The sequence below is a fragment of the Chelonoidis abingdonii genome, chromosome 14 (genome assembly GCF_003597395.2).
Source record: "Chelonoidis abingdonii isolate Lonesome George chromosome 14, CheloAbing_2.0, whole genome shotgun sequence".
Taxonomy (NCBI): Eukaryota; Metazoa; Chordata; order Testudines; family Testudinidae; genus Chelonoidis; species Chelonoidis abingdonii.
The window spans coordinates 39,882,951-39,897,382 of NC_133782.1; positions in this window are offsets into that span (position 1 = coordinate 39,882,951).

Here is a 14,432-nt window from a genome sequence, read left to right on the forward strand (position 1 = left end):
AACTCCCAGGCCTCTGGTAGAGGACCCGAGGTTGAGGAAGACACATACCACCCATAGGGGTGAGAGGGGAATTTTTTTTTTTATATATATATATATACACACACACACACACAAAATGTAACTGTAACTGATACCTGGATTCATCCATTTATTAATAGATCAGGATAAATATCATAAACCATTTCCCAGAACCCTTTCCTCAAAAATTGAATTAAATTCACATCCTGAATAAAGATTCATTTGGAATGAATTGTTGTTTTTCTTTATTCTTGTGGTAGGTAACCAAAGTTGCAGCCAGAACTGGGGCCTCGTTCTGCTTAGTGTTTTACACTATCCCTGCCCCCAGAGAGGATACAAACTAAAAAGATTTGAATTTGCCCTTTGAGAGCTGGGTGGAAGGATGGTACAGTGGTTAAAGCACCAGGTGTGGGAGACCCAGCTTCAATTTGTGTGTGCCTTTGGGCAAATCACTTTGTCGCTGGGTGTTCAGTGGTATTTAGGTGCCTACCCTGTTTGAATGTTTTTCAGAATCCCAGCAGGGGCTAGATTCACAAAGGGATTTAGGAGCTAACCCCTAATTTAAAAGCTTAAATCCCATAATCAGACTGAGGGGGCCTTGCATTGGAATAGCCTGTAGCCCAACGGTGAGGGCACTCACCTGAGACATGACAAATCCTTTCTCTCCATCAACTGATGGCTGACTTTCAGCCAGCGGTCCCCCACATCCAAGGTGCACCCTGTACCCATTCAGCTAAAAGTGAGGTGGGGGCTCCACATCCTCATTTTGAGCAAGTTCACCTACAGGCCCCCATCTGCATATTCTGAGCTTCTTTCTCAGACCAGGCCTGCAGGGGACTCAGGCGGAGGAACATCTTTCTCCCCCTACTTCATGCATCACGCTCGGGCTTAGGCATCCGGGTGCCCAGAGTAGAGCAGCAGCATGTGAGCTCAAAGACCGAAACATCTGTACATAGGAAACTTTTCCTGCAAAAATGTAGGCACTGACTCCAAGAAAGTTTAGGCACCTACAGGCTTCGTAGGCAGCTGAGTGAGGAGGTTGTGAATCGCGGTGATATCTGATTCTGGGATTTAGGAGCCTAGAATGGCAGTTAGGCACCTAAGCTATAGAACTGGTTCATGCTTCTTCTTCAAAGCAAACGAAGAACCTAAGAACAAAATTGTTCTTGGACAGTGCAACTACTCACAGCCCCTTCACAGGGCTCCTGCCAAAGTCCTTCGTGTGAGTTCACTTCCATAGATGTTTCCTTTCCTTGAATTTCTCTTTGCAGGTTTTTCATCAAGGACGTTCCACAAACAGCAAACTGAGGGCAAATCTGCACAGCGCTCAGAACACTGAGCACTCCCAGCAGTAAGTGTAGGCCAACACCTACACTCAGCCAATCAGGAAAGAGAATTATGCCATGTGATTTGTGCACCCAATGAAAATAACTCAAGCTCTGGATATCACATAGCCTGAGAATGAATGTTAGCCCATGGACTGTACAAATAATATTCTTGGTGAATAAACCTGACAGTCCTCCTCAGCTGATCAACCATTTCGGAACAAAAAATATTTCATAGAAAAATGATTATTTTTCACCCAAACTGAACATTGGCAAAAAGTATAGCCACACTGTAGAAATTTTTAATTTGGGAGAAAAATTATATGGCATTTTGTGTTCAGTTCAATACAAACCTGGTAAGTGAAATTATTAATTCACCCAACAGCAGTAAATAGATTTTTAAAAAATTAAAATCCACACGTTCCATATTTGCAAAATTCAGTAACTGCCTTCCACATGTTTTTCATAAAATATTTTTAAAAATACTCTATGAAAAAACTCAGACCCCCTGAAAAATGGCTCAGATCACAACCCCTCCAGATGAGAGCAACTTTGAAATAACACTTTTTAAAATCAGCAAGGTTTTTTTTTTCTTTTTTTCATTTCTGACCAACCTTTGCCCATGAACAATGCGCAAACAGAGAAAGATTTTATTTATTAAAGAAATTGTTCTGTACCAATTAGTCACTCCTTCCCACCTGGGATGAGTTAAAAGGCCACGGACAGGGGCAACCCAAGCTGTGGCTCTTGGATCCATTTTTCTTTGGCCTATCTAACTTAGCTTGGATCTCTGGAATGCTTTTGAAAGCCATGAATTTACTGAGAGCTTTTCTCAGGGACTCCATGATCTCTTATTTTGGGCCTGTGGTGTAAGGGCTGTCTGGAGAACCCAGAGCAGGTCTTCAGACTGAATACAGTAATGAGATTCTCTTTCAGATAAAATCATAATCACAGAACAATGCATGACAGCCTAAACCCAACAGCAATATTGAAATCCTAGGCATGGAATAAAACCATCTCCACAATCTTTTCATGCACAGTTTGGAACAATGTGACTGTCCCCATCCCTAAATTGCCCTGCCATAGAATGAGTATATTTAGGAGATGGCTACCACAGAATCTGGACTGAATCCTTTTTCCTAAGAGTCTAATTCTGGCTTTGCCCTTCCCAAGCCAATGTTCTCAGGAATTCTTTCTGGGCACTTTCCTAGCATCATGGTCCACACACACCCACTGCAAATGACAGAAGGTGAGTACAGGGCTCTGCAACAGACAAGCAAGGTTGCATTCATTCCTGCTGTGTACCAGTATTGTGTAGCTGTTCTTGATGGAAAGACTATATTCTGATAATATAAATTCTTTTTTCTTTCTTTTATTTTCTGGACAGCTGCATTCAAATCTGAAATGTTCTCCATCCTCAAATGTAAGCCAAAATGAAATATATTTTAAAATGCCAATATTTGCCTTCTATATTAAAAATGTATATACTTGGACTGAGGTTGAGATGGAAGTAGGAGACAGACTTGTTGAAAATCTCTGGGTAAGGATAAAAGGGGTAAAAAACAAGAGTGATGTCATGGTCGGGGTCTAGTACAGACCACCTAACCAAGAAGAAGAGGTGGATGAGGCTTTTTTTAAACAACTAACAAAATCCACCAAAGCACACGACTGGGTGGTGATGGGGGACATCAGCTACTCAGACAACTTTTGGGAAAACAGAACAGCAAAGCACAGATTATACAACAAGTTCTTGAAATGTATTGGAGACAATTTTTTATTTGAAAAGGTGGAGAAAGCTACTATGAGGCAGGCTGTTCTAGATTTGATTTTGCCAAATAGGGAGGAACTTGTTGAGAATTTGAAAGTGGAAGGCAGCTGGGGTGAAAGTGATCACGAAATGGTAGAGTTTATGATTCTAAGGAATGGTGGGAGGGAGAACAGCAAAATAAAGACAACGTATTTCAAGAGGGCAGACTTTAACAAACTCAGGGAGTTGGTAGGTAAGATCCCATGGGAAGTAAGTCTAAGGGGAAAAATAATGGAAGACAGTTGGCAGTTTTTCAAAGAAACATTATTAAGGGCACTAAAGGAAACTATCCCACGCATAAGAAAGATAGGAAATATGGCAAGAGACCACCTTGGCTTAACCAGGAGATCTTCAATGATCTAAAAAAAAAAGAGTCCTACAAAAAATGGAAACTCAGTCAAATTACAAAGGATGAATATAAACAAATAACACAAGAACGTAGGGACAAAATTAGAAAGGCCAAGGCACAAACGAGATTCAACTAGCTAGAGACATAAAGAGTAACAAGAAAACTTCTACAAATACATAAGAAGCAAGAAGAAGACCAAGGACAGGGTACGACCTTTACTCAATGAGGGGGGAAAAGAATAACAGAAAATGTGGAAATGGCAGAGGTGCTTAATGACTTCTTTATTTCAGTTTTCATCAAGAAGGTTGGTGACGCTTGGACGTCTAACATAGTGAATCCCAGTGAAAATGAGGTAAGATCAGAAGAGGCTAAAATAGGGGAAGAACAAGTTAAAAATTACATAGACAAATTAGATGTCTTCAAGTCACCAAGGCCTGATGAAATGCATCCTAGAATACTCAAGGAACTGACTCGGGAGATATGTGCACCATTAGCAAGAATCTTTGAAAAGTCATGGAAGATGGGAAAGATGCCAGAAAACGAAAAGGGCAAGTATCGTGACCATCTATAAAAAGGGAAATAAGGACAACCCAGGCAATTACAGACCAGTCAGCTGAACTTCTGTACCCAGAAAGATAATGGAGTAAATAATTAAGCACTCAATTTGCAAACATGTAGAAGAAAATAAGGTGATAACTGTCAGCATGGATTTGTCAAGAACAAATCATGTCAAACCAACCTGATACCTTTTTTTGACAAGGAAACAAGCCTTGTGGACTGGGGGGGAAGTGGCAGATGTGTTATATCTTGACTTTAGTAAGGCTTTTGATACTGTATCACATGACCTGCTCATAAACAAATAGGGAAATACAACCTAGATGGAGCTACTATAAGGTGGGTGCAAAACTGGTTGGAAAATCGTTCCCAGAAAGTAATCATCAGTGGTTCACAATCATGCTGGAAGGACATAATGAGTGCAGTCCTACAGGGATCAGTACTGGGTCTGGTTTTATTCAACATCTTCATCAGTGATTTAGATAGTGGCATAGAGAGTACATTTACAAAGTTTGTGAATGATACCGGGTTAGGAGAGGCTGCAAGTGCTTTGGAGGATAGAATTATAATAAAAATGATCTGGACAAACTGGAGAAATGGTCTGAAGTAAATAAGACGACATTCAATAAGGACAAATGTGAAATATTCCACTTAGGAAGAAACAATCAGTTGCACACATACAAAATAGGAAATAATTGCCTAGGAAGGACTACTGTGAAAAAGGGATCTGGGGGTCATAGTGGACCACAAGCTAAATATGAGTCAACAGTGTAACGCTGTTGCAAAAAAAGTGAATTTCATTTGCTAATCAGGTCTAGATTATGTATATTCTTATACCATACTCATCACAGTAGTACTTGAGCACTTCCCAATACTACACTAAGCCCTCAGAAGAGCTTACAGGGTCAGACACTGTACATAAAGTAGATAGAATAGGTAGCTCATAGAACATTAGGAGAGACACTATGCTGTTTCCATAATTTTGAATGCTGATGTTCCTTTGCTGGACCCTGCTTCAGGCACTAGAGTACATACAGGAACTTTAATAGGACTTAAAAATGAGCTTAAAGTTAAGCACAGGTTTAACTGATTTCCTTCAAAGGGAGAGCCTAAAGGACAGAGTCCAAATTTCTTTACCGAGTTTAACTTTTATTAATCAAAGTAGAACTTCAAGATCAATAAGAAATTACAAAAGATAAAATAAATACATAGCAGCATGTAAGGGACTGGGGCATAGGTGAGCTTGCCTAGCAGTCACAGCTGGGTTGAGATCTGTTCAGCAGGGACGGGAGTCACCGGGCAGGAGTTGGAGGAACCACAAGGCCCCCTAACCAAGAGTGAGGATCAGAGTCGGGCTGGGGTCAGACACCTGAGATCAGAGGCAGAATCAGGTTAGTATCGTGAGGCAGGAATCAAAGCCAAAGTCAGGCTGGAGTCAGAGACTGGAGATGAGGAGACAAGGCAAAGTCTGGTATTGAAGCAGGCCAAGGCCTGTATGTTTGCCCAGATGACTTCACTGGAGCAAGCCCAGGAGTTAAGTAGGGCCACTTGGTCAAACAGAGGGCCTCAGGGAACTGTCATTCTGAGTCTTGTGGGCAGTACTTCCTGTGGTGCCTGCTCTCCACAGCACTTCCTGGCGGTGCCTCTGCATGACCTTCAAGTGGCACTGGGAGAATATGGCCACCTCAGGTTCTGCAGACTCATATTCTAGTCCCCAGGTCTTTACACAGTGCTACCAAAGTTAAAATGGACTCATTTAAAATATGGTATGAGGCTAAAACATATCCAGAGCTTTGGAATCACAGTTCCAATGTTCTGCTTTTTTGGGGGGGGAAGGAGGCGGCGGATGAAGAGATTTGGATACTAGTATGGAAATATGGATACTTGGTGTAAGTCCTTATCCACTTGTTAGTTAAACTGGATACTAGTTGAAATTTCAAGACCATCAGCAACTATTCAACCAAATGCAATTCTAAACACAGAAATTATTTTATTACTGAAATATCAATTTAACCCAAAGTTATCTTCTTAGAGAATTGCAAAAGGAAAGGAAAGGGAAGTTGAAATGAAACATTTTGAAAATAAAACAAAACAAGAAAGCTGAAACAAATTGCTTCCAAATTTTTCATCTAACATTTTGTAAAAATTGGCCCATTCCCATAAAACATTTCATTTTCTCAAAGCAGCGTCTCCTGACAGAAGACAGTTTTGTTAAACAAAAAGTTTCAACTAGCTCTAAAAATAACTATAGGTGTGAATTCCAACAGATTTATTATTTCAGTAGCAGTTTGTATGTGGACTAGACTGCATGTGTGTGTGTGTGCGTTCACATGCTCATTTTTGCTTATTGGAGATGATAAATTGCAATCGTGGACCAGAAAATAGGAATCAAATTTCTTTAGCTACAGCACTGAATATAGCCCTGAATCAATTTAGGAACAAACCTGAGTGAACATCAATCTGGGGCCAGAAGTATTTCATACAATAAAAGCCCAGGCACTTCACATGAACCAGGGACTGTCAGCGTGAAGATAGAGAGCAAACAAGAGAAGATTCTTCTCTGACGTGCCAAGTATCCCACAGAATCAAAGCAGGAATGAAAAACAAAGCCATCTCTAGAAATATGAGGTTGTTCTTTTATTGCAAAAATAATCCCGGGACACCATTTGGCTTTAACATACTATATACTTTGCTTAAATATAATGGTCTTTCTGGCCTTAGCAATTCTTGATGTTAATTACACCCTCTGAGTCTTGGATCATGGTGAGGTTAAAGCAGATAAGAAAATGCTGCCAATATTTTTACTGGACACGTATTGGCTTTTTTTAACTAAGAGGAAACTGCCAGTCACAAAACTAAGTTTTTGTCCAAAACAGCGATATTCTTTTTTGTTGAAGCATAAAACTGGCACCAGTAAATGGATTTTTTTTCTGGATTTAAGTGGAACATTTTGGTTTTCATTTGCCAAAACTGAATATACTTTCATATACATACATATTAATTTGGGGGTTTCAGTTTTTCAATGAAAATCTGTTTCTCTCCTCACCCCTGTTTTCTGGGCAGCTCAAATAGGATGTTCTGGCTCTACACTGACACTGCACTGACCTAAGTACATCAACCTTCACTCTACACCTTGGCAGAGGTGAAGTCATTAAGTTGGCATAATGAGTGACTTACATCAGTGGGAGTGAAGTTTTAGTGTAGACAATGACATAGAGAAGTCAACGTGAGCTGCCTTGTCTCGGCCTAACTCTGTAGTGTAGACCGAGTTCCAAAAGGTTTCAGAAAGTGCTGGAAATGAGCATTGACTTACACCTGATGTGCTGTTAAGAAGATATACCCAAGTTCAGGGTCCACATAATTACTTTAACTCCAAACCTTAAGAAGTTACTAAATAGAAAGGACATTCACATTATCCAAATCAGTACCAGTATGGCCCAGTCCAAGGAACAACTAGCTGGATGATCATGTTCATGATGGCAGGCCTGAAGTATCAATGAGTCATGTGATTAGAGGTAGGATTTAGGTTTTTCTTGTACTAATGCCATTAGTTGTATTAATTCTGTTTGTCATTTACAGTTTTTAATTCCCAACTTTAAATCTCGTCTTGCAGTACTCTCTGTGGCTACACATGTGAGCGTTTCTAATGGAAGGTTAATCAGATAAGGTGTGACCATAGTTGTTAGTTGAAGCTTTACAATATTCATCTAAGAAAGACAATAAGAATTGTTACCAGCAGATTTTACATGGCCTACCAAGAAGAAAATATGTCTAAAGGTCATGAGCCTTTGGTGCAGCTGTTTCAAATTGGTGTGAGCATTCTGATTGGCTATGCTACCTAACAGGTTATGGTTGGTACAATCTCTGTGGAGGTGCAGGTCAGGAATGGGACCTGGAGACTGGACTTCCCTTTGCACCATCCAGATGGGCTTCACAGATCAGAGCCAACTTATTGGTCCTTCAGAAGGACCAATGAGCCGGTTGGTGATCATTAGTGACAGTGGGTGGAAATCATGAAATCAGTGGGAGTTAGGCACATTTGAGGATCCCACTAGGCATCTATTTGAATATTTAAGTGCCTAAATACTTATAACATTTTTCTGTTAGGCACTTTTCAACATTTCTCTCCTCATCTCCTCTGTTGCCTAGCAAAGGTTTATGTTAGGACATGTCATCATTCCCCAGGACACCTTGTCAAGCATTCCGTGTGCCCATGTTTAAATCCTGCTGAGTGTGGGAAGGCTGTAACATCAACCCAGGGATTCAGTTGTCAATAGGAAGTGGAGCACCCGGGCCACGTGGAGAATTCACACTGTCCACTGGGAATGCAGAGCTGTGATTATCCCCAGCTGACATTGCAGGAATTCAGTAGAAAACCACTTGAGACTGGGCCAAATTCATCTGGTGTGAGTCCACTGGATTCCAGGGAGTTACACCAGGAATTGAAATGCTGTGGGAGTTGGGTGCCTGAACCCCTTATAGGCTCATTTGAAAACCCCACCTGAAGTTATCAGTTTTTCAAAAGAACACATAGAAGCAGAGTTTTTGGCTAGATAAAGTTCTTCCACTCCCTGCTCCTGGTCAATGTGCTTCAACCTCCTCTGAACCTTACAGTCCAAAAGATGGGGTACCATCATGAATCCCCCTAAGCTTAATTACCAGGTTAGATCCTGTAGTGCTGCCACCAACCAGGACTTGGAGTGCCCGGTACACTCTGATCCCCCCAAAACCTTCCCTGGGGACCCCCAAGACCCAGACCTCCTGGATCTTAACACAAGGAAAGTAAACCCTTCCCCCACCATTGCCTCTTCCAGGCTTTCCCTCCCTGAGTTACCCCGGAAGATCACTGTGATTCAAACTCCTTGAATCTTAAAACAGGGAGGAATGTCCCTTCCCTCCTCCCCTTTTCCCCTCACTCAGAGGCAATACAGATTCAAGCTCCATGAATCTAAAACAAAGAGGAAATTTAACTTTCTCCCCCCCTCCTCTCTCTCCCTTCTCCCACAAGTTCCCTGGTGAATGCAGACTCAGTTCCTCTGAGCCTTAACAAGGGGAAAAAAATAATCAGGTCTTTAAAAAAGAAAAGCTTTTAATAAAAGAAATAAAAAGTAAAAATTATCTCTGTAAATCAAGATGGAATATTACAGGGTCTTTCAGCTTATAGACACCAGAGAAAATCCTCCCCCCAGCCTACATACAAATTGCAACAGAGATACAATTCTTCCAGCCAAATACAAATTAAAATTCTACCAGCCAGATACACATTTGCAAATAAAGAAAACAATCAAAAAGACTAAACTACCTTTCTACTTTTTGTACTTACTAAATTTGAACAGAAGATTAGAGAGCCTGTAGGTACGTGTGGTCACTCTCAGAACCCAGAGAGAACAACAGACAAAGAAAAACACAAAACAAAGACTTCCCTCCACCGAGATTTTTAAAGTATCTTGTCTCCTGATTGGTCCTCTGGTCAGGTGTTCCAGGTTCACTGTTTGTTAACCCCTTACAGGTAAAAGAGACATTAACCCTTAACTATCTGTTTATGACAAACCTCCTCTGCAGGAACCCCTTTTGTGGGTGACAGGAAAATCCATTCTCCAAGGTCCTTGGCTCCAGTCTCCAAGGTCCAGCAAGAGAAGAAACTAGTGAGTTTTGTTGGCACAATCCCCAGTCTCTTCTATCTGCATGAATGAGGGAGAGGACCAATGACTTCCCGTGGTTATTCTTGCTGAGGGCAGATAATGGAGCACTAAACCTTCTGATTAATTTCTGTCTATGCTGCAATCACAAGTAAAACTGATTGAAAAATTCCTGTCCAATCTGTTTTTCCACAGAAAATTTGGTTTTCAACAAAGGAATCATTTAGCAAAAAAATGTCTGCTATCTGGGGAAAACAAACACCCTAACATTTTTTGTTTGAAAACTGAAAACTTTCAGGCCTCTGCTCTGAAATGCAGCCTCAGCATCTAATGGTAGCTGTACTTTGGTTGGATCATGATCATATTTTCCTTTATAGGCTGGACTCCATAGCCAGACTACATCCCCCATGAAGCACTGCAGCCATGGGATTTCCATGATGCATCACAGTAGCTCAGGAAGAAGGAATCCCATGGTGCAGATGTTGTCAAGTGAGGAAACCTGTCCCATAGAGATGAATGGAGGGTTGTTTTTTGGTCATAAAGTCCAAATTTTCCACTTCTACTTCTTTCATTAAAAAAAGGATATTTTAAAACCAAACAAATTTTTGTTTCAACAAAACCATTTTTTTAATGAGGTGAAAAAAATCCCAAAACAAACACATTTCTGAATGAAGGAAATTACACCAATGAGGCAGCGGTCCCAGTACAGAAGTGAACTACACAAAAATAAAACAAGACAATGGTGTCATGGATCTTAGAACCAGGCAAGTCTCTCACCTAGCAGAAAAGGCCTCCTGACAACAGGTAACTGAGCCTGGTCTTATAGCCAGCCCTGGACATGAGATCTGGTTCCCAATGAGCAGCCCAGACTGTAACCCCAGCAAAATCCAGGCAAAACAACGCATTGCACACCAGTGCATCTCAGTGACCTAAGCCCGCTGATTGGGCCCTGCCAGGGATTCACTGATGACAAAGCCAAGATTTGCCACTACAAACTAGCTGCAACTTGTGTCATCACCAGTGAGTGGGTGTTGAGCAGTGCTCAGGTGTCTTTGTTAGGGTTTGGCTACACTTGCAGCTGTACAGCGCTGGGAGTTAAAGCTGTCTTCGTATAGCTGTGTAGGGAAAGCGCTGCAGTGTGGCCACATGTGCAGCATTTGCAGTGGTGTTGGGAGTGGTGCATTATGGGCAGCTATCCCAGCATTCAAGTGGCTGCAACGTGCTTTTCAAAAGAGGTGGATGGGGTGGAGTGTGACAGGGAGCATGGGGGAGAGAGAGAGAGAGAATGTGGATTTTTGGCGCCGACACTGTGTCAGCTCCTTGCCTTGCAAATTCCGACCACTTCCCCCCCCACTTCACTCTTAAATGCAAATAGCCTTCAGACCAGATAAGCAGCTGCTCCGACGGACTCCCTCCCCTGCCCCCTGCAGTGCTGTTTCTCTCCTCAAGCAAACACTAGCTGTGGACATTTCCTGTCTGCCTCTGCTTGAGCAAACAATTGCTGTGTTTGTTTTTTAGATAAGCAGCTCTGGGAGCCCCGAGTTCACAACAAAACAAAGAGAGTTCTTTAGTTAAAAGCATTATGGGAAAATTTCAGAGGTCAGTTACAGCGTAGTAAGATTAATCACTGTTTACACTGGCACTCCAGCGCTGTTCTTTTTATTCCTCTCGTCCATGTGGAGTACAACCAGCGCTGTAGCCAGGGAGATACAGCGCTGTATGCGCCTTGCCAGTGTGGACAGGGAGTAAGTTGCAGCGCTGTAAAGCCACTACCAGCGCTGCGACTCTCCAGTGTAGCCAAGGCCTTAGACTGCCCATCCCGCACTGCATGTCTTCATCTCCATCGCTGCTGCATTCACTCACCGGACGCAAATTTCTGCAGCAACAGCCCATTCCATTGCAACAGCCTCTTGCTACATGAGACATGCTGGTATCACTCACTGGGCGCCCTTGGCTTGATCACATCTGCGTGTCAGGATTCTCATTCCCCAGCTGCTCCTGCCTCTACCAAACGCACATAGAGGAAATCATTGGAAGGATCTCAGGATTGAGTCCAGTTGACCATTCACAGTGCCCCTTATGAGGGTAGCCTACCACCTCAATAGGACTTGTTAACAATCTCTTTGATTGAACTTCTGAAAATCCTGAGAAGTTTTGGGCAGGAAGGGACTTCTATAACTGGGGGCTTTCTTGTCCTGCTGTGTTTGAAGTCCTTTGGCCTGTTTACAAAAAGACATTAAACATGGGTCACTTAAAAACATCTAAGCTCTCAGGCCACATCTACGCTATAAAATTACATCAACCTAATTTACATCGGCTTACAGCCGCCACAGTAATTACATCCCTTGTGCATGTCTGCACTTTGTGCCTTGTGTTGGCAGTGCATGTCTTCACCATGAGGGCTTGTATCGATTGTACTGTCAGTTCAAGGCATTGTGTGACATCTCCTGAAAGCCAGTAACAGTCAAGATGAGCACTGCAGTGTCTATGCTGACACTGGATCAACTAATTACATCAGCCTTGACTCTATGCCACTCCTGGAGGTGGAGTTATTAAGTTGGCGTAGTGGGGCAGTTACACTGGCGGGAGTGAAATTTAAGTGAAGACACTTCCATAGATAGATATAAGCTGCCTTGCATTGACCTACTTCTATAGCGTAAACCAAGCCTGAGATTTCTTCCTCAAACTTTTCTCCATAAAAACAAAACAGATCTTTCCTCTTCCTTCACTTGCACACAACCCCGCACAAAAGCTAAGAATATTGAGACAAACACCTTGTGTGTGACCAAGAGTTCATGGTCAGAGGGAAGATTAAACACCCGTGAAGAAGTGTTTGAACTGATTCCCGTGTCTCAACCCCTAAACATCATGGTGGCACTACATAGGTGAGGCTCAAACATTGGAAGTGATTCTTGACCACACATGAATTTTAGATGAAACCTAAAGGAATCAGGCACCCATGTCCAGCTGGGGTTTGGTGTTTAATTCCCTTAGGTTCCTTTGGAAATCCTGGCTTTCCTGGTTGGCAGACACCAAGACTATCCCAGATTTGGAAGTACTGGCTCTAACTTGAGCTCAAGAGAATATGATCTCCAAGATGTAGAAAAGAGAAACTTGAGAAGATCTAAGACCAGGAAGAAGAGGACAGTGGTTTCTGCAGATGGACACACTTGCACATATGTGTGTACAGACACACCAATTAATGTAAACAGTCTTCCATAGTCTATGTAACCACTGCATTGTGCATCACCCTGTATTGTCCACAACTGATATTTTCCTGTCCTACATTGATCTGAATTATATCATTGTTTTGGGGGAAGAATAAAACTATCCACTTATTTCTGAGAGCAAAAGTGCATCGGAGATTTATATTCACTGTCCAATTCCCAAAATTTTCGAGTCCCAAAACTTTTTAATCACTTCTCACTTCAACCTGTCGCCATTATGGACAATTTGGAGTCTCCGAAGCTTTGTTCTTAACAATGCCTGGTGTGACTTGACTTCTGTTTCCCCAAAAGTAATTGCAATGATTGAAACAGATTCAATGTGTCTCTGGGGGGAAACGTTTCACATCATGATGAAACACTAGTTTATCTATCTGAGAGGTGCCTGTTTGATATGATGGATCATTACAAGGTACTGTCTCTTTGCTATTCATTCTCTGCTGCCTTTCAATGTTTAATTTCCTGAAATAACTGCCCAGTGCACATTCCTGACACAATTCTTCCAGCTAGTGGTTCTCTTACAGAATAAATCTCCCATTCCCAACAGGTATCCTCTACTGACAGTTAACGGCCAATATATACTGGAAGTCACTTTTTTTGGAGCGGGGGGAACAGACAAGATGGGTGAGGTAATATATTCTATTACACCAACTCCCTTGGGGAGAGAGACAACCTTTAGAGCTACACAGAGCTCTTCTTCAGGTCTTGAGAACGTAACCAGAGTGCTGCAGCTAAATACAAGGTGGGACAAACCATTCATCTTAAGGGGTTAACACATGTTGAAGGAGACCATTTAAAATGAACTCAGGAATGAGCATCTCTGTAGTCACAGGACACTGTTGGGTTAGTGGGCAGCAGGGTGTGCTACAGATTGTGGTAATGCATCATAAAATCAATAAAGCTATATGTGAAGAAAACGAAATCTCCCAAACCTCCTCGCATTATTTTTGACCAGATCGATCAAAAATCAGCCCAAACATCCATGTCATTAGCATTCTTTTATTCTCATTGCTAATCAAATTCGCAATCAAAATATTTGAAGACGACAGCGCTAGTCAGAATAGTTAAAATTCCGTTTTCATTGGCTGTTTAAGATACATTGATCCTGGAGTTGTTTCTGTCCATGTTTTTTCTGTCAACACAGTCTCACTAGTCACTTAATCTTTGCATCCTGCATTGCAAAAGCTTTAATAGAAGCCCCCAGAATCTTAAAAACTGGGAAAATTTCTATGAATATTTTTGGAAAGAAAACAACCAGCTCTCACTTTGTCTGACATTTTGACTGTTCCAAGGAATATTTTTAATTTGGGGAAATTCCTCCCTCCCTCCCCTTTCTCTCACATTCTAATTTTCCCAATTTTTTCTAATTAACCCCCTCTCCCACTCACACTCACACACTTTACCTCAGTTTTCACTTCTTCATTCTTCTTGTTTTAAAGGCAGGGAGGGCAGGGTTGTAGAAAGTGTTATTTCCTCTCCGTTTTAAATTTTCACATTCAAGAAAATTACTTTTCT